This window comes from Ursus americanus, chromosome 19 (genome assembly GCF_024610735.1).
Source record: "Ursus americanus isolate L20-20 chromosome 19, mUrsAme1.1.p, whole genome shotgun sequence".
NCBI classification, from domain to species: Eukaryota; Metazoa; Chordata; class Mammalia; order Carnivora; family Ursidae; genus Ursus; species Ursus americanus.
In genome coordinates, this window is record NC_142145.1 from 35778223 (window position 1) to 35798814 (window position 20592).

Below are 20592 nucleotides of genomic sequence, written 5' to 3' on the forward strand. Positions count from 1 at the left end.
TCAAGCTACTGTTTTTAGCTTCCATGCTACATCTCTGGAGAAAAGAAGTTTAGCCCAGTCCAGGACTCAGATAAACTCATGTTAAGTGACCTTCCCTAACCTCTATATCCACCACTCAGTGTCCTAAGTTCTCCCTAAATTCCCCATTTCCCTGGTCTCCACAACGTCTTCTCTTTCCAAAATACACATTCCCTACTTTCTACCATTTCTCAAAAGGCACCCCAAATTTAACTTTTAAAAAAATGCCTCCAGCAAATCACAACTAATTGGTGGGTTTCTTTCCCTTCTGTCTTAATTATCATATACCTTCATAATATGTGTCTTCCACTTACAATGTTTAAAAAACAACAACAACAACAAGATGGAAGAATTACTTTTCACTGTATATTTTTGGTATGGTCAGGATATTTACCACCCAAACATGCTACTGTTTTTTTATTGGGAAAAATTCTAATTAGATTTAATAATGCAAAAAAATTTTTTTACCTTATTCTTCTTACTCTTCCAGTAGTATTTTTTTTTTTTTAAAGATTTTATTTATTTATGTGACAGAGAGACAGCCAGCGAGAGAGGGAACACAGCAGGGGGAGTGGGAGAGGAAGAAGCAGGCTCATAGCGGAAGAGCCTGATGTGGGACTCGATCCCGGATCGCCAGGATCACGCCCTGAGCCGAAGGCAGACGCTTTAACGACTGCGCTACCCAGGCGCCCCAGTATTTTTATACATAAATATGTGGATATTAGAGGAGGAGAAGAAAGCATCCCTAAACTCATTATTTTTTTTGAGTTTTGTTTTTGTTTGGATGGTGGCAAGTGGACAGGCAGCAGCTTTTTATCACTGATTTAAGGGCCGGTTATTGGACAAACTAATGGTCTCATACTACTGAAAGTGTAAGAGAAATCTGAAGACCTTTTTCAAGCCCCTGACCACTCAGCAAGTGATACTGCAAGTACTTTAAGATTCTCAGGTGATGGCATGACTGTGTTAGTCAATCCCACTTCTCACAAGTCTGGGAATTGCTGGTAAATGAGAACAGAACAGGTCAGGGCCAGCAATAGAGCATCTCTGTGGGTATAAGTAAAATGAATCCTGGTAGGCTCCACCTTGCCTGCCCTAAGCAAAACGGCTCAGCCCTAATCTCTTTATATATTATTATTTTGTTGTTATATAGAAGAATATTTTACATATGATATTTCACAAAATTTACAATAGCATATGTGATAGTTAAATTTGAATTGCATATTAGCCAAACCTGCTACTTAATTTAGCACCCCTGCCGCCCAAAAAAGATGTACCCTTATATTAGGAGACTGATCTTCAAGGCACCATCCAATTTCCCCAGTGAGTTGATGTTGGCACTGAATTCACCATCTTTCTCTCCACCTCCGACCTCCCTCAATCTTGTTGCTCCGACGATCAAGGCGACTTCTAACACTGTCGTCTTCAGCAGCCTCGATCCTGGTGATCTGTCTTCTGGCTCAGGGCCCAACACCAAGCTGCCTATCAACACTGTAAACTGACACCTCAGCCAAAACCAAATCCAGATGCAAACTATCACCCAACCCCCGTCTCCTGACCACCTGATGCTTAGATTCCCTTACCTTGCCAAACTTGCTCTTCTCCCTCTGCTTCCAAGTCCTGTCCTGTTCTACCTAACTAGATTTCTAGTTTCACGTGCTTGCTTAGCCACCAACCCAGAAGTCACACAACTTTTGGACGTCTTCAGCTTTTCAATCCCTAACCCTAGACAAGTCCCACTGTCCACTTTCTCTGCTTCAACTTCCAGGACGTTAACATCACAAAGTTCTGAAACAAGGCCAGCTGAGTCAACAGCACAGCCATGCTAAGTAGACAGACGGAGCCCTCATGCTCTTTACAATTCCTCTCCTGTACTCCCCTCACCACCCCCTTCCCGTGTGTGCACCCTCAGAGACGGCCCGCCACAGTCCTGGCCACTGACTCTACCATCTCACCTCCTGGAACTCAAGTCCCCTCCGCCTCCCTATCACCTCACATTCCCTTTGCTCCTCTCTCTGAGTCCCTTCTTCTTTCCAAGGATCATGCTCCTCACTTGTACACGTACCTGCACCCCCTTCCACAGCCTTGGAAGCCTTGTTGCACAACACCCCTCTCCTCTTTCACACTCACCAACCAACCTGACTAGCCCTTTCTCCCGAAGTAACTTTCAGGCGAACTGTGCCCTGAAAAGAGCATTTTGTCTCTCCCCTCTCCACAAAAAAATATTCTTAAAAACTGAATTGTCAACATTTGCAAATTAGGACACTTCACTTGAAAAATCAGGATTCCTGGCTTCTCTGGTAAGCTAGGATCCTCCACCACAGTGGAATAAGCACACCCAAACGGCAAAATCTCAGGAGCTGATCACTGGCCGCCCTCTTTCAATGCGTATTTATCATCTCCCATGCACCACACTACCCTTTCCTTGTCCTGGGTCAACTCTCATGCATCTTACTTCCCTGCCTCACGGACCACCCCCCAACTGCTTACAAAGAACAGGCTCTGCTCATTCCTGTCCTAAAAGACACGTCCCTCAACTATTCCAATTCAAGCTACACTCTCCCCCTTTCTCCTCCCCACAGTACTTCCTTCAAGGAATGGTTCACACTCGCTGTCCCCACTTAGCACCATGCACTCACTCCTACTCCCTTGTGATGTGATTTCTGCTGTTCCGTCTCTGCTGAAACTGTAGAGAGCAGAGAAAGCAAGAAAGAGGAAGAAACCTTTTCACATTCCTCCCTGCTCAACAGGACTGGACATCAGTACCTGTCCTTCTTCATAAGGTCTCTTCCCTTGGGTTTCTGGACTTTGCCCACTTCCAATTCTCCTGCTATGGAAATCCTGCAGACTTCTGCAGTTGGAGACCTAGAAACACCTGTGAATGGCACACGGGCCCCAGTCAGCACGCTTTCCCTGTAACACTGCCACCAGTGTCTCAGAGGTTCTCTCAGGAAGAAAAACAACAGAATAAAGACTCGGTCTAAAACCCGACCATAGTTTTACACCTCTGAAGATAAGCACACTGATTTTCTCAACACTTACTGATCACTTCTCAGTGGTCGGGACTGGTGCTTAAGGAACCAGTAAAACAAGGCCCATACCCCTGCCTAAAGAATTCAATCTAGAAGAGACACAGATAAACTGACAGAGTTGACCTGATACATGATATGACAAAGGGAGGGGTGGGCGGGAAAGGAGGCACAAAGGGAAAGGCCAGGGAGGGCCACGGCAGCTTGCTGAAAGAAACACTAGAGCCGCCCTCGGCCTCAGACACATCCACTGTCGCCATTTTAGGCCAGGCCCCCTGCAATTCTCCCAACTGGTCTCCATGTCCTTTTAGTCACCCTACCCTCCAAATCCATTCTCCACATTGCAGCAGGGGTGGTCTGCTTAAAATTCAAAATGGAGCTCTCTCCTGCTCAAAACCTTTCGACAGCACTGAGACTAAGGTCCTGCATCATCTGTCTCATGCCCATTTTTCTCCCTTCAGCTCACCCCCTTTCCCTCGTCCCAGTGGCCCTTCAACCACACTGATCTCACAGTTCCTTAAACGGAATGAGTTGTCTTCTGCTACAAGGTCACTGCTCATACCATTCTTTTTACCTGCAATCCTCTTGCTACCACTCTATTAAAAACATTTTGAACTCCGGGTCTCAGCTAAAATGTCATTTCCCCTATTTACTTAATTGTTTCTATTTCTGTCCACCCCATTAGAGTGTATGGCCAAAACTAAACCATGTCTGTTTTAGTCACTTTGTATTCACAGTATCCGGCATGCAGCGCTCAATAAATATTTGCTTGATGAAGACGTAAAAGACTCTTTCCTCCTCTAGAGCCCTAACTGTAAGCCTCCCCTCAGGCTCATTTCTTAGTCCTCTCTACCACTACTCCCCGTTTTCACCACCTCAACGCTGCTCGTGATCATCTGTGCCCCCAGACCTGACCTCTCCTCCCAAGACCGAGTTCTGCAACTATGATGCCTGCAGGATAACTCCACCTGAAGTCCCTTTCTGATACCTGGAACTGGACAGGTCTCAAGACTCACTCATTAACTATCCTCAAACTGTTTATTTTTCCATTGCTGTTAATGGTGGCATCCTCTTACAGGTGGAGTGACTGACTTCTCTCTTTCCTTAACCCACTGACAAGAACAACTGTTTCCATCCCTAAAAATGCACCTGTATGTTCTAAACCTCCACAACTGAACTACTGCATTAGCCTCATTTCCTACCTCTAATCTTTCAAAATGTGTACATTAAAGCTTAATTCTGATGTCGACCAATATTCCCATCAAAATCCTTCAATGGCTCTCTGTCGCCTTCCAAATAATATCCATACTCTTCTGCTTCGTATTCAAAACCCCTATCAATCTTGTCCACACTATCCTAACAAGGCAGTCTAGTTTGGTGGTTAGGACCAAAAACTCTGGAGCCAGACTGCCATGCTAAATGCACAGGAACAAGGACAGATGCAGACCCCAGATACACCACTTAATCTCTGCACTACAGTTACTTCATCTGTACAATGGGGATAATGATAAAAGTATTTACCTCCAAGGGTTGTTATAGAGAAACAAGTGACTAATATAAGCAGAACCCTTAGAACAGCACTTGGCACAGGTCAGTGCTATACACAGTGTGTTTTACTGCCCCATCTCCAATTAGCAATAGCCTATCCCAGTCTATCTGAACCAAATCACTCTTCCCAATGCTCTTCAAACTTTCCCTTCTGCGAAGAGCCCACACCACCAGCTGATAAGCATCAGCTTAAGTTACCAGTATGACACCCCCCTCCTCAAGGGCATTTCCAGTCAAAAGCTTCCACCACAAAGCTCCCTTCTCTCCAGGAGTGTCCTTATAGCTCATGTACTGAAATTCCCCAGAGGCTGCTCATCAAAGGATTTCCAGCCCTGTTCAAAGACTGTTAGTCTACAATTAGCCATCCTCTTCTTCCCTCTACTTTCTCAATCTCCTCCCAAGTTTCAGATCAAAGACCACCCTAACACCATTTTCCATGCCCGTGGTAAAGGTGTTTTAGTTCTCTTATGTCCCTAATTTGGGTAAAAGTTGAAACTCTCATGACTACTCTCCCCACAATGGTTTGATTGTATCAGATAGTGCTCCCTTTGCATGAAAACACTTAAAATAATTAAATTTAAGTTCTGTGCGGAGCCTGGGTGGCTCAGTCGGTTAAGTGTCTGACTCTTGGTTTTGCCTCAGGTCATGATCTCAGGGCGCGCTGGGTCGTGCTCAGCACGGAGTCTGCTTGTCTGTCTCCCTCCCCTTCTACCCCTCCTAGCGCTCACTGTCTCAAATAAATAAATAAATAAATAAATAAATAAATAAATAAATATTTTTTAAAAATAAATAAAATTAAGCTCTGTAATCTTATGAGCAGAATATGGATGAAGCAGCCAGCCCTCACCACCATGACAGTGCTGTCCCTCCTTTCTGAAATCCCTGCATCGCACGGGAACTTGGAAATAATAGTAAAGTGTGTATTAATATCCCACTTATTCCTAGGAATGGAAAAATGAGAGTTATAGCATTACCAGAAATTTTAATCTTAAGGAAAACAATAAATTATAAAATATGTTGTTTCCAAAGAACCCAGTAACTGAACATGTGGCTCTCCCAATGCAATGTAAATTCTGCTCCTTTTAATAACTGAACTGATACTTCAAATCAACATTTTTTTTAATGAGAAGGAAGTCATAACCACCAAAGATGCAAAAATATAGTGAAAATCATGACATCTTAACCTGAGGAACGGTCTTTAAATCACCGCATGGCTCCCCAGAAGGCTTCGCCTAGTGCCCCCGAGTGTCCTGCAGCTGAGGTTGTCGACAACAACAAAAACATACTGAAGCCTATGCTTAGACATCTTTACAGAACCAAAACCAGTCATATGTTATCCGTGTAACCTCAGAAGTCATAAATTGCAACGACTGCAAAAGATTCTCACAAGCACTTAAAAAAAAAACTTATTTTATGATTTGTAACAAGTTTGAAGAATTATAAAAATTAAAGGAGAAATGGGTCCCATAAAACCAGAGATGCACTCTCAACACTCATCACCATTGCTACAGCTGCCATGAACAATCCCAAACATTCCTTCCCCTTAAGGACTAAAAAGGTTTCACACTGAGGACACATCTACAAAAATACAAGGAAAACAGCAGAGCAGAAACTAAGCTGAACTGCTAATCACTGATTTATAACTTCAGAAAGAATCCGGTAGTCCTACCCAAGGCAGTGCTAGTCAAAGTGTAGTCACTAGAGAGCAAACTGCCTGTGCCTACTCCTTGAAAAGGTATGTGCAGAGACTGAGAGTAAGCATTTATAAACTCATAGCAATCTGACAGGAATTTTACATCTAACAAATCTAATGATTCAAAAAATTTGGGAGTTAAATACCGTTATGTTTTTTATTTCACTTATCATGTAATTCATTTTTTACATATGTTAGAAAAGAATCAGCCCATGACAAAGGGGGAATGTTAAAAACTGGTCCTTCAGGGATGGTTGCTTCTGGGAAGATAAAGTAATGTACTTTTCCCTATTCCTCCCATTAAGTATGACTAAAAATTCTGAGTATTACATATAAAACAAACATAAGACTCTTAAGTGTGCAGAGAAGAAGGTAGGCTGGCTGGGGACCTCAGGACCTGAGGAACAACACAATGGTGAGTTTCCTGGGTTTTATTTTTGCCTCATATATTCCAGACTTGGAGCCGAATAAGCTGGCAACCTGGAAATGCCAACAGGCACAGACAAAAAAAGCCCCAACAAAAGCCTGCTCCTTCCAGCCAAAGGACTAGAAATGGGACATCTTAGCAAGACAGAGAGCTCTTACAGAAAAAAACCACTCTACTTCAGACAAACGCCACAGAAAAAACTGTGGTCCCACCTAGGCCAGGTGGGTAGGTGGCCTTCCATATTCTCACCAAGCTGTAACAAGGCACTCCAACTCCCTCCACATTAGGGTGATGTTGAGAAGGCCAAGGAGGGAGCCCAGGCTTTCATCCATGTCAGCTGGTATCAAGGCACCCTTCCTCACCATCACCCCAGAAATCCTGGACCTTCACTCCTACCTGGCAAACAAAACAGTCCACTTCTGGGTCAAGAAAGTTTAAGTGGGGAGTCTGCAAACCTACTTCCTCTAAGCAATAACAATGCAGCACGACATGCTGTCTGTCCCTTTCCCCTACTGGAGTGGTGTCAAAAAAAAGCCAGCTAAAACAGAGGCTTAACTAAGATCCAAACTTTCGCAGAATATGAAAATTTCCAGGTTTTCATTTTAAAAAATCACCCATCATACCAAAACTTAGGATAAACTCAAATTCAATGAAAAAGACATCAGTGGACACCAAAACCATAATAACAGACTTGCTGGAAATATCTGCCAATGATTATAACACAGCTATGGCAGAAATACTTCAAGAAACAATTCCAGGGGCGCCTGGGTGGCTCAGTCGTTAAGCGTCTGCCTTCGGCTCAGGGCGTGATCCCGGCGTTATGGGATCGAGCCCCACGTCAGGCTCCTCCGCTATGAGCCTGCTTCTTCCTCTCCCACTCCCCCTGCTTGTGTTCCCTCTCTCGCTGGCTGTCTCTATCTCTGTCAAATAAATAAATAAAATCTTTAAAAAAAAAAAAGAAAAAGAAACAATTCAAACATGCCTGAAACAAATTAAAAATAAATAACCTTAGAAAAGAAATAAAGGTAAGTGGATGGGCTCAAGAGCAGAATGGAAGGAACAGAGAAATTAAACTAGAAGACAGAGCAAGAGAAATTAATCTGAACAGAGAAAAATAAAGAAAAATGGACAGACTTAGGGACCTGTCGGATTATAATAAAAATCTACTATTCAAGTCATCAGTCTTGAAAAGGGAGGAGAAAGAGAGAGCACTGAAAATGTACTCAAATAATGGTGAAAAATTTCCCACATCTGGCAAAAGACATAAGTCTACAGATTCAGAAAACTGAGTGAACCCCAAACAGGATAAACCCAAAGGGATCCACACCAAGATGTATCACAATTAAACTTCTGAAAACTAAAGTAAAAAAAAAAAAAAAAAATCCTGACAACAGTGACCCCTTAACCATAGAGGGATAAGTGAATGACAATGAATTTCTCATTAGAAACTACAGAGGCCAGAAGAAGTGGTACCACATTTTTCAAGTGCTGAAAGAAAAGAACAAGATAGAATTCTAGGCCCAGAGAAAGTATTCTTCAGGAATGAAAAAGAAATCAAGACATTCTCAAACAAAGAAAAACTAAGAATTTGTCACTGGCAGACCTACCCTAAAGAATGGCCAAAGAAAGGGACGACTGGGTGGCTCAGTCGTTAAGCATCTGCCTTCGGCTCAGGGTGTGATCCCAGAGTCCTGGGATTGAGCCCCGCATCGGGCTTCCTGCTCTGCTGGGAGCCTGCTTCTTCCTCTCCCACTCCCCCTGCTTGTGTTCCCTCTCTCGCTGGTTGTCTCTCTCTCTTTAAAATAAATAAATAAAATCTTTAAAAAAGAAATGGCCAAAGAAAGTTCTTAAAAAAAGAAAGGACAAAATAATGAATCTTGAGAAATCAAGAGAAAACCCAGTAAGCAAAAATAAAGGTAAACAGACTTTCCTTCTCCCCTTGAGTTTTCTTATTTATGTTTGACTGTGGAAGCAAACTCTGTAACACTAATGTACTTCTAATTGTATGTAGAAGAAATATTTACAACTGTATTAAAATTAGGGAGGGTAAAGGGATATAAGAGGAAGTAAGGTTTCTATACTTCACTTGAACAGGTAAAATGATGACACCAGTACACAATAAGTTGTGTGTGTGTGTGTGTGTGTATATATATCAATGTGTGTGATATAATATCAAGAACCATTAAAAACATTTTTAAATTTAAAAAAATACAAAGAGGGGCGCCTGGGTGGCACAGCGGTTAAGCGTCTGCCTTCGGCTCAGGGCGTGATCCCAGCGTTATGGGATCGAGCCCCACATCAGGCTCCTCCTCTATGAGCCTGCTTCTTCCTCTCCCACTCCCCCTGCTTTTGTTCCCTCTTCTCGCTGGCTGTCTCTATCTGTCGAATAAATAAATAAAAATCTTTAAAAAAAAATACAAAGAAATATAGTAAAAAACAGTATAGATAAATCAAAGTGGATTTTCAAAAAAATCTTCAAGTAATCCACAGTAAGTCAAGGAAAAAAATACCCAGAGAAACAAAAAACAGAAGACACAAAAAACAAAAAAAATGGCAGACTTAAGTCCTAACAGAAAAATAATTGCATTAAATGTAAATGGCCTAAATGTATCAATGAAAAGAGAGAAACTGGCAGAATGGATTAAAAAACATGACCCAGGCACCTGGATGGCTCAGTCAGTTAAGCATCTGCCTTCAGTTCAGGTCATGATTCCAGGGTCCTGGAATCGAGTCCCCAGTTGGGCTCCCTGCTCAACAGGCAGTCTGCTTCTCTCTCTCCCTACCCTCTCCCCCTCCCCGCCCCCGGTTCATGCGAGTTTGCACACGCATACTCTCTCTCAAATAAGCAAAATCTTAAAAAAAAATTTAAAAGACATGACTCAACAATATGCTGTCCACAAAAAAATTACTTCAAATATAACAATACAGGTGGGTTAAAAGTAAAAGGAAAGAAAAAGATATATTTCCCAAAGAGTTACAGAAAAACAATTAAAAGAAAAAGAAAAGCAGTGGTAATATTATTATCAGATAAAATAGCATTCAGAGTAAAGAAAATCACTAGAGACGAAGAAGGACATTACATAATGATAGAAAGGGTCAATCCACCAAGAAAACAAAGCAATCCTAGATGTGTATGCACCAAAAAGCTGCAAAATATGTAAAACTAAAAACTGATATAACCTAAAAGGAGAGACAGACAAATGTACAAATATAGTTAGAGACTTCAACACCCCTCTCTCAAGAGCTGACAGACTATCCAGGCAGAAAACCAACAAGGGTATAGAAGAGCTCAACAACACAACCAACATGACCTAACTGAACAAGCCACTCAACAATAGCAGAAAACATATTGTACTCGAATATCCACAGAATATACAGCAAGACAGACCATATTTTGAGTCATAAAACAAACCCCCAAAAATTTAAAACTGAAATCACAAATGATTTGGTGTGTTCTCCAGTCACAATGGCATCAAATTAGAAATCAACACAAAGATAACAATAAAATCTCCAAACACTTGGAAACTAAGCAACACACTTCTAAATAACCATGGGTGAAAGAAATCTCAAGAGAAATTAAAAGAAAAAAAAAAAAGAACCAAATGAAAAAAACACTATGTATCACAATTTGTGGGACAAATTCAGCTGAAACAATGTTGAGATGGAAATTTATAGTGCTAAGTGCCCTCATGAATTTAAATGCAAAAAATCCTTAACAAAATATTAGCAAATAGAATTCAGCAATATATAGAATTATACCCCATGACCAAGTGGGGTTTATTTCAGGGATGCAATGTTGACTCAACTCAAAAATCAATCAAAATAATCCATCACATTCATAGGCTAAAGAAGGAAAATCACACATCATATAAATGTACAAAAGGCACTTAGCAAAATTCAACACCCACTCATGATAAAAACTCTCAAAGACAGGAACAGTGGGCAACTTCCTCAACTTGACAGAGCATCTACAAAAAACCCTACAGTTAATACTATACTTAATATATTGTGTGTAGTGTAGGTGCCTGATAATTAGCTTTTTGGATAATATAAATGCTTGACATTAAGCTTGTGATTGTCCAGGCACCCGCCTGAAAGACATCCATCTTGAATAAACACAATGCCAACTACACAATCAGATAAAGGGCCAGGCTGCCCCACCCATGACGTCCCCCTCAACCCTTTTTTAGAAAGTGCTATTAGACTTACAAAACTAACCATTTGGCAGCTTTCTTTTCTCTTCCCATGCCCTAATTCCCACTCTTATGTTTTAAATTCACCAATAAAGAGTGAACCCGCAAAACCCTAGACGCCTCACCCTCTACGCCTTCAAAAGCAGAAGCCCAGGTCTACATGCTCTATCTGCAACCTCACTGTGTGGCCTCAGGCTTGTGGTGTACCCTGCAGGATCTATACGTAATAAATCTTATCTTTTCACCGTTCACCGATGGTTGTTGCTGAGGTGTGTCTTGTAATCATAATGAGAACCACAAGGGCAAGTCCAGCCACAACTCTGGCTCCAAAAGGGGAAATGTCTATGGGGGCTCACCAGGTGAGTGCTTCCAGGCATTTCTAGCCAATAGTATCATACAGATAAGCTGAGACTGGCCCAAAACATGGTGAAAAACTAAATACTTTCCCCTTAAGATCATGAACAAAGCAAAGATGTCCTCTTCACTATCCTTATTCAACACAGTACTGGAAGTTATAGCCAGTGCAAGACGGCAAGAAGAGGAAATTAAAGGCATGCTGAAAAGAAATAAAACTGCCACTATGTATACATGACATAGCTATCTATTCAGAAAATCACAAGGAATCTACAGAAAAAGTCCTAGAATAAAAGGGTTCAGCAAGATTGCAGAATACAAGATTGACATGAGAAAGTTAATGCTTCTCTATATTAGCAATCAATCCATGGACACCAAAATGTAAAATATAGTATCATTTTCAACTGCTTGAAATAAAAATGTATATCTAATGTAACAAATCCAAAAAAATTTAACAAAACAGACTTGTATAAAACTACACAATGCTACTGAAACAAACCAAAAAAGATACAAATGGAAAGACATACCATGTTCATAGATCGAAAGACACAATATAGTAAAATGGCAATCCTCCCCAGATTGATATACAGGTCTACTGCAATTCCTATCAAAATCCCAGCAAGATTTTTTTGTAAATATAGACAAGATTATTCTACAAATTATGTGGATAGGCAAAGAAACAAAAATAGTTAAAACAATTCTGAAAAAGATGTGGGAGGAATCAGTATACACCAAGTTATGACTTATTATACAGCACAATAACCAAGACTGTGTGATAGTGGTGGAGGGACAGACACATGGATCAATGGAACAGAACAAAGAACCCAGGAATAGACTGACACAAATATACCCAACTGATTTTTTACAAAGATACAACCAATTCAATGAAGGAAAGATATTGCCTTTTCAACAACAGGTGCTGTATAGCAAAAACTAGAAACAACCAGACATCCTTCAAAAGACAAATGGTTGAAAGAACCATAAAAGTACATTCATACTGTGCAGTACTACTAAACAATACCGAAGAATCAACTATCCATACACACAACAACCCGGATGAAACTCCAGACAATTATCCTGAGTGAAAAAAGCCAATTCCAAAAGTTACGTACTGTATGATTCCATTTACAAAACATTTTTGAAGTGACATAATTATAGAAATGGAGAACAGATGATTGTCAGGGGTTAAGGAGCAGGTAGCGGTAGGAAGCAAGTGGGTGTGGCTATAGAACACGAAGAAACCTTGTAATGGAAATGTTCTGTATCTTCACTGTATCAGTGATACCATCATGGGTCTGCTATTGTACTACAGTTTTACAAAATGGTACCACTGGGAGCAACTACGTAAAGGATCTTTCTGAATTCTTTTAACTGCATGTGGATCAACAATTATGCCACAAAAAGTTTAATTAAAAAAAACTGGGGATGCCTGGGGGGCTCAGTTAGTGAAGCGTCTGCCTTCAGCTCAGGTCATGATCACAGGGTGCTGGGATCAAGTCCTACATCGGGCTCCCTCCTCAGCGGGGAGCCTGCTTCTCCCTCTGCCTGCAGCTCCCTCTGGTTGTGTTCTCTCTCTCTGACAAATACATAAATAAAATCTTTAAATTAAAAAAAAAAAAAGCGGACCTTCACTCACTGCTCTAAAGTTTATCACTCAAATATTAACACCTCAGAATGGATCCAGCCTCTTAACGACCCTTTATTAATCTTGGCTTTGTGCTGGACTAAGTTAAGACACACAGATATAAATGTAAAATGCTATCCCAACCCTCAAACACCATACACTTAAGTAGAATGACAAAGGCATAAATCAACAGTGGAAGACTTCGTAAAGGAGATGGGATTTGAGCAAATTCTTGAACAAGAGGTAGTACTTCCACAAGCGGAGGAAAGAGGGGCATCTTGGGAAGAAATCATATATAAAGACACAGAGCTAGAAACAAGCACAGTTCCTATGGAGAATGAGGCATGTGTGTGTTTTGAAATAAAAGAACTATGAACAAACAGCGTGGAGTAATTACGGAAGGTCCCCAAAAGTCACAGAGAGTTCAAATGTCACTTATTCAAAGAAGCCTCCCTCACCAACCCAGCCAACCAAAAGCAGCAGTTCCCCCCACCCCCATTCTCTCCAACATCCTTTACTTTTTCTTTTTTCTTTTTTTTATTTATATGACAGAGACAGAGACAGCCAGCGAGAGAGGGAACACAAGCAGGGGGAGTGGGAGAGGAAGAAGCAGGCTCACAGCGGAGGAGCCCGATGTGGGGCTCGATCCCAGAACGCCGGGATCACGCCCTGAGCCAAAGGCAGACACTTAACCGCTGTGCCACCCAGGCGCCCCCATCCTTTACTTTTTCTTTACAGCACTCATCACAAGTGGTAATTATTATATACTTATCTGCATGTCTATTTGCTTAATGCTGCCCCACTTCTGGATATCTTGACTATCTAGTACTGGGGCTGGTACACAATAAGCACTCAATAAATACTAACTGAATAAGTGAGCAAACAGTAAGCATTCACTCCAGGTTCTCTTCTGTGCAGCTACTCACTCGTCTTACTCCATTCGCCTTGGTCCCTCTCTCACCTACTGTCTCTTTCAATCTCCTTTTCCCTTGCTCCTCTACCTCAGCCCAGCTCTTACCCCATCACAAAAATAAAAACTCGGTGTATTTTAAAAGAGTGGATCACAATCACAGTGCCGTAATACTCTTCTGAATCTCAATCAACGAGGAACTGTATCCCAAGAAATCGGTTACTGAAAAAAAGTACTCAGGTTGTATGTTGTTACATAAGCATAATAGATGTATATATTACATAAACGAACAAGAGCTGAAAGAGTTACTCCTTTCACAGCCTTATTTTCCTGAATACAAGAGCCATTTCCCAGAACTGGATGATCCTATCTGGTCTACAGAAAGCTGCCCAGAGAGCCAGGACAGTACTCCTTAATGCAACCAAGGTTATGGAAAACAAGGAAGAAACTGCCACAGACCAAAGACCAAGAAGACATAACTACTAAATGCAATGTGGTACTTGGACTAGATTCTGGAACATAAAGAGAGTAATTCATGGAAAAACCGGTGAGATGAAATCCAAATGAAGTCTGGAATTTGGTTTAAAAAATATATTTACATACATACGTATACACATACACATATATATACGGTATTAATATATGATTGAGATTTAAATGTTAATATTATCTTATATTATTAAAAAAGAGAGGGCACATGCAAGTGAGCCAAGAGTGAAACTCAGGTCACAGCAGTTGGAGCTTGGAGTTGAAAGGCTACAGAGAGCTTCGTTTTTGACTCCGGTCCCATGCTTTTACCTGATGCCATGAGAACTAACTTGACTGCAACTGCTTGAGTTTAACGACCAGTTCTGACTTCCTAGGAAGCTCATTCATATACTCAGCAAGCATTCACTGAGTGCCTGCTGCTTACCAGGCGCTGTGAAATCTTTGGGGATACATGGGTAGAAAAGGAAGACACAATCTCTGCTCTCATAAAGCTTATATTCTATTGGAGAAGCCAGGCATTTAATAAATATTTGCATAAACGGTTAATGTTCCCAAGAGTTTTAGAACCTGCTTCTTAAAAGCCCTACCAAGAAAAGGGGTGCCTGGGTGGCTCAGTCAGTTAAGCGTCTGCCTTCGGCTCAGGCCATGATCCCAGGGGACTGGGATCCAGCACCACACTGGGCTTCCTGCTCAGTGGGGAGTCTGCTTCTCCCTCTGCCCCTCACCCCACTCATGCTTGTGCACACGCTCTCTCTCAAATAAATAAATAAAATCTTTAAAATAAAATAAAAGCCCTACCAAACAATCCATCACAACATCTGTTAAACCTGGGTATCACTGGTGTTCTGAATAAGGACTTCAATGTGAACAAATCACCTGAGATAGATCTGTAAGCTATCTATCACCTGTGATCTGATAAATCACTTTAACAGGTACTCATTCAATTGATGTGGTTTAGGACCTGAGATTTTGCATTTCTTCCAAACTTCCAGAAGACAGGGATGCTGCTGCTGGTTCACAGACCGCACTTTGAATTAGCAAGGTTCTGATGTACCATGGAAACATCACTCAAACTATCATGTTAAAAGCAAGCTCCAAAAAGGCGAGGACATTCTGTCTCTTATTCACCACAGTACACATAAGACTTAAACTGTGCCTCATAAATAGCACTCAATAAATACTTATTTTCGTAATAACTAAATGGATGTAAAGTCCTGATAAGCACTGTTCAATAGTAGTCCCCAGCCACATCTGGCTACTGAACACTTGACGTGTGGCTAGTGCAACTGAGGAGCCAAATGATTTTTAAATCCACTTTAATTAATTTAAATAGCCACATGTGGTTAGTAACTACCACAATGGATAATCCAGGTCTAGACAAAAATATGATGTGAAGAGTACAGGAATTAATAAAGCCTAGGTTTGAATCCCAGCTCTGCTGCTTAGCCTGTGACCTGTAAAGTTACAACTTCTTAAGCCCTCAACTTCTTCCTCTGTGAAATGAGGACAAGACCCCCGCCCCCCCACACCCCTTCTCAGGGTTCCTGACAGGTATTATTATAAATTAATGTATGAAGCAAAAGCTATGATTAAGGTAAGATTCTCTGCCCTCCAGAAACAGTTCACAATCCCAAAGACTACTTTGCTTATGGACCATACTTGCCAGAAAATGCCAAGCGGTTTTGGTTGAAGGGCTGGTTAGCTCAGTGGCTTTGAGAATGAGGCCAAGGTCACAAGTTTCGAGGAGGGAGGACCCTCACTTAGCCAGAGTGATCAGGTAAGAGAGGCAATGACAATGCACATCATCACGATTCCTGGCAAATCTTTAAATGGGCATTGTGTTGACTATGGATGAGTAAATGACATTTCATTCATTCATTCTTCCAGGTAGAGCTGCCACATTACCTAAAGCCCGCTACTTCCCATCCACAGACCTTTGCTAAACCAGGGCCGGGTCCCCTACGGGGGCAGTGCGCCGGGAAGCCCCCGCCCCGGGCCGCCCGCGTGTCCTCCCCTCCCCCGTCGCGCCGGCCCGGAGAGGGTCAGCCTGGCACCACCGCTCCAAGTACCACACGGCCGGGCCGGACCCAGGAGCCATATTTAGCTGTATTTCTGGTCAATAAAACAAACTTCCGTCTTCTAAAGAAAAACGGTTCTAACTCAATGACAAACTAGGACGGAAACTCGCTGCTCGCCGCAGTTGCCAACCAGAGGCGCCGCGTGTCCGGCAGCCCCGGAGTCCCCGACTCGGACCCCGCGCCGAGCGCGCCCGCGCCCCGGCCCCGGCAGCGCTGGCCACAAAGGACCGGAGACGCGGACGCGGCCGGGCCTCCTCCTCCTCCCCGGCCCCACGCTAGCGGCCCCGGCTCCGGGACGGCCCGGGCGCGGGCGGACACTCACCTCGGTCCGCGCGCGGCGGCGGCGGCGGGCGCTCCTCGGGGCCGGCCCGGGCGGTCGCGGAGCGGTCCCGCGGGCCGCAGCGCGGGCGCTACTCTCGGGCCGCCGTCCGCCGCGCCGCCTCCTCGGCCACTGCCGGCGGCTCCCCCGGCGGGCGGGCGGGCCCGGCGCGGGCCCCGCCTCCGCCGCGCCCGCCCCCGCCTCCGCGCCGGGCCTCGCGGGCTCGGCGCGCTACTCCCGGCCGCCCCGCATGACGCCGCCGCTGCCGCTCGCTCGGGGCCGCCTCACGCGGCGGGCCGGGGCCGCAAGGCCGCCCGCGCAGGCCGCTCGGGCGCAGTGCTCGGAGCGCGCGGCGTGCTCGGCGGCGGCAGCGGCGGCGGCCCGTGCGGCTGCGCGGGGGAGGCGGGGGCGCCGCGCGCTCACCCGGATGCGCCGTCCCCCGCCGCTGCGGCGAGCCCACCTCCGGGCCGCGGCGCTTCCCTCAGGGCCGGGGGGGTTCCGGCGTCTCGGCGCCTCCACCCCTGCCTGCCTGAGCCGCGGGGAGGCGGGGAGGCGCGGAGCCGAGGCGCCGCGCTGCAGCGGTGGGGGCCCCGGGCCGCGCGGCGGGCCTTGTTCGCGGGCGCGAGACTCCGTCTGTGACCTGCTCAGCCGTGCGGTCCCGATCGGTGGCCTACACCTAAACCTGTGTACGGACAAAGAGGCTATCGCAGCAAGTAAAATAAAACTCGGGCCGTATCACGTCGAGCAGATAACGGGGTGGGAGGAAATGAAGGTGCCCTCACCTCGCCGAGGAGGTTCTGATTCGACCTCGGCCGAGCACAAGGCTGCTCCAGACCCGGGTGGAGCCGCCCAGGAGCGGCCGAAGAGCACTTGGAGCTGGAGGACTGCCGGTGGCACCTTCGTGCGGCCCTTCTGAGCCCCGCGCCAGGCGACGGGGATGCAGGAGGTCCAGGACCAGGGTGGGCGGTGAGAGGCGAGGCCACCGACCGGCACCGCCGGAAGAGGCAGCCAGGCCTCGGGGGACAAAAACGCCCCGGCCCCCTGCGGAATGGGGATTGTTGGGGAAGAGTCTCCTGCGTTGTGCTCTGAGAGGGGCCCTTCCACGGTACCCCTTTGGGAAACACTCCGCTGTAGCACTAATTCCATTACCCAGCCGTACCTTCTCCCTCTGAAGAGAAGACCCAACCCTCGTCCTCTATTACTCACACGAGGCATTACCAAGAGTTATCATAATAAATTAATTTTTTACTTTAAAATCTTCCAGAGGTCTTTGTGTCTTGATTGCCATCCAAGAGCTGGTATGATTGAGACTAATGTTGATACTATTATTTAAATGGCCCCATTCTTATTTTTTAAATAAATGCTGTATATGTCACAGAAAGAAACAAAAGGCTGTAAGCAAAAAGATGTTATTGAAGATTATCTGAAACTACCTTGTTTTGTGCTTACCTACATTTTCCAAATATTCTAAAATAAAAGGTAAAAGTTGCTTTTTAAAGGTACTTATATAATCATTTTGAAACAAGGTGAATCATGGTTGGCCTGGTAAGGGTACCTAAAGGAAACTTCACTTTTGTATCCCTTAAAAATACTGTAACAAAAAAATAAAATACCGTATCTAGGTGGAAAAGACTTGCAACTCTTGTATCTGATAAGGACTTATATTTAGGATATATATAGAACTCTTACAACTCAATAAAACTAATAATTCGATTTACAATGGAAGAAAGAGTTGAATCGACATTTCAACCAAAGAAAATATTTCAATGGTCAACAATAGCAAGAAAAGATGCAAAACATAGTCTCTACAGACAAAGGCAAATCAGAACCACTGTGAGAAAGCTCTTCATACCCACATCAATGGCTGTAGTAAAAAGGACTGACAATGACAAGTGTTGATAAGAAGAAAAAGAAATTAGATCCCTCATACACTTCAGAGGGGAATGTGAAATGGTGCACTTTGGAAAAGTTTTGTTAGTGTCTTAAAAAGTTGTACATATGACCCAAGAATTCCATTTCCTAGGTACGTACCCAAGAAAATTGAAAACATGTCCATATGGCAAGTTGTACAGAAGTATTCACCAGCAGCATTATTCATAACACCAAAAAAGTGGAAACAATCCAAATGTCCAGCAACTGGCGAATGGGTAAACAAAAGATGATACATCCATACAACGGAATGCTATTCAGCAATAAAATGAGATGAAATATTCATAGAAGATACAACATAGGGATGCCTGAGTGACTCAGTCAGTTAAGCACCTGCCTTTGGCTCAGGTCATGATCCTAGAATCCCGGAATCAAGTCCCTTGATGGGCTCCCCCCTCCCCCTCCTCCTCCACTTGTGCACTCTCTCTCAAATAAAATCTTTAAGGAATGGTATTTTTAAAAAAGAAGATACAACATACAGGAACCTCAGAAACCTTAAGCTAAGTGAAGGCAGATGCAAAAGAGCACATATTGTATGATTCCATTTCTGTGAAACATCTAGAAAAGACAAATCTATGCAGTTTACTGGTTGCCCAGGTCTAGGGGTGGGGATGGGAAGTAAATGCAAAGGGGAACAAGGGATCATTTTGGAGTGATGGAAATGTTCTAAAATCAGATTGTGGTAATGGTTGCACAACTCTAGATTTACCAAAAATCATTGAATTGTGCATTTGAAACTAATGACTTTTATGGTATGTAAATGTTATCTCAATAAAACATAAGGGAAAAAAAAAATCTGTGTGCCACAAAGTAGCCCAGGATAATAGTAGCTTATCTACTCATAACAAGTTCTTCACAATAAAAAACTTCCAAAGCAAATGGAAAATTGTATGCTGTTTGCACAGTATAAGGTAATAAAATGCACTTTTTGCAACTGGTTGTGTAACCAAGCACAGTAACCTTCCACACCCTCAATCTACCCACTCCTATTCATTCAAAATGTGTCTTCACATTACCCACTAAGAGAATTGGAAATAAGGCAGAAAAGGGTAAACAACCTTGAGAGCAAGAAATAACTGGGTATCTTACAACAAGGAGGGGGGTGTAAAGACTCAGACTGGGAATCCAAAGTTAGGACACTGATATAATCTTTCTGAATTTTTTCTTGTTTCCCGTCAGTCCTGTGCCCCAGACTCACCGGCTTCTTCCGGTTATGGAGATGTGTGCTTCAGGGGGAGAACTGCCTTTGGGCCGGATAATGGTATGATTTAGGATCTTTTCATGATTTTATGGGTTTTTCATGAATTCTATGATTTTACCATGTAAGAAATTAACCTTTAGAAGATTACTGGAGACAAAGTGGACTAACCTAGACGAACTAGTCTACCTGCCCTGACTTTCTCACCAAGGCCCCTGAGAAGCGCCCCTGGGGAGCTGCTCCGTTGAGTGAATGATTAATTCAGTGCCTTGTTTCTCTCAGACCCTCCCTGTTATTTGAATAATGCTAATATTCTTTTAACTTGTGAATGAGGACTAGTTGTTTGTTCCCAATTAGCTAGAAAGAGGGAGAATAGCACCTCCTTGGATTCATTATAATGGGGAGATGTGGGAGATTGCCTGAAGCAGGGTAAACTGCCCAAGAATAATTGAGCCCACGTGGTGGGTGGGAGGCGGAGGGAGGGGATCAGTTACATGGAATTGTGTGTCAAACATCCTGACAGGATGGGGAAGAACAGAAGAAGGTGACATTGAAAGAGGGATAGGCAAACACAAGCCCACACAGGAGTCAAATGACATGAAGTAGGTGGTAATTATGCAGAATGTGTAAACGCTATCATTTTATGATTTTTTACTCCTTGTTTTGCTTTTCCCACCAAAGGCCTGGCTGCCTTGCCTTGGGCTTGAAGCCTCAGGAACGTGGGTACCCTTTCTCTTCACACGTGGTGGATTTCGCCTGGTCTCTACACTTCCTCCCCATGTG

At 43.6% G+C, this 20592-nt stretch overlaps 1 protein-coding gene across 3 annotated transcripts in view; it reads right to left on the reverse strand.

Moving 5' to 3' along the window:
- The window catches only part of GALNT1 (polypeptide N-acetylgalactosaminyltransferase 1), a 124919-nt gene extending 108096 nt beyond the window's left edge, over positions 1 to 16823 (reverse strand). Inside the window, exon 1 of one of the 3 annotated variants that reach the window (XM_087869869.1) lies at positions 16686 to 16823. The gene's annotated coding sequence lies outside the window, so the exon portion shown is untranslated. The remainder of the gene's footprint in view (positions 1 to 16685) is intronic. The other 2 variants (XM_087869871.1, XM_045777852.2) reach the window with 2 other exon arrangements.
- Between the last annotated feature and the right edge of the window lie 3769 nt (positions 16824 to 20592).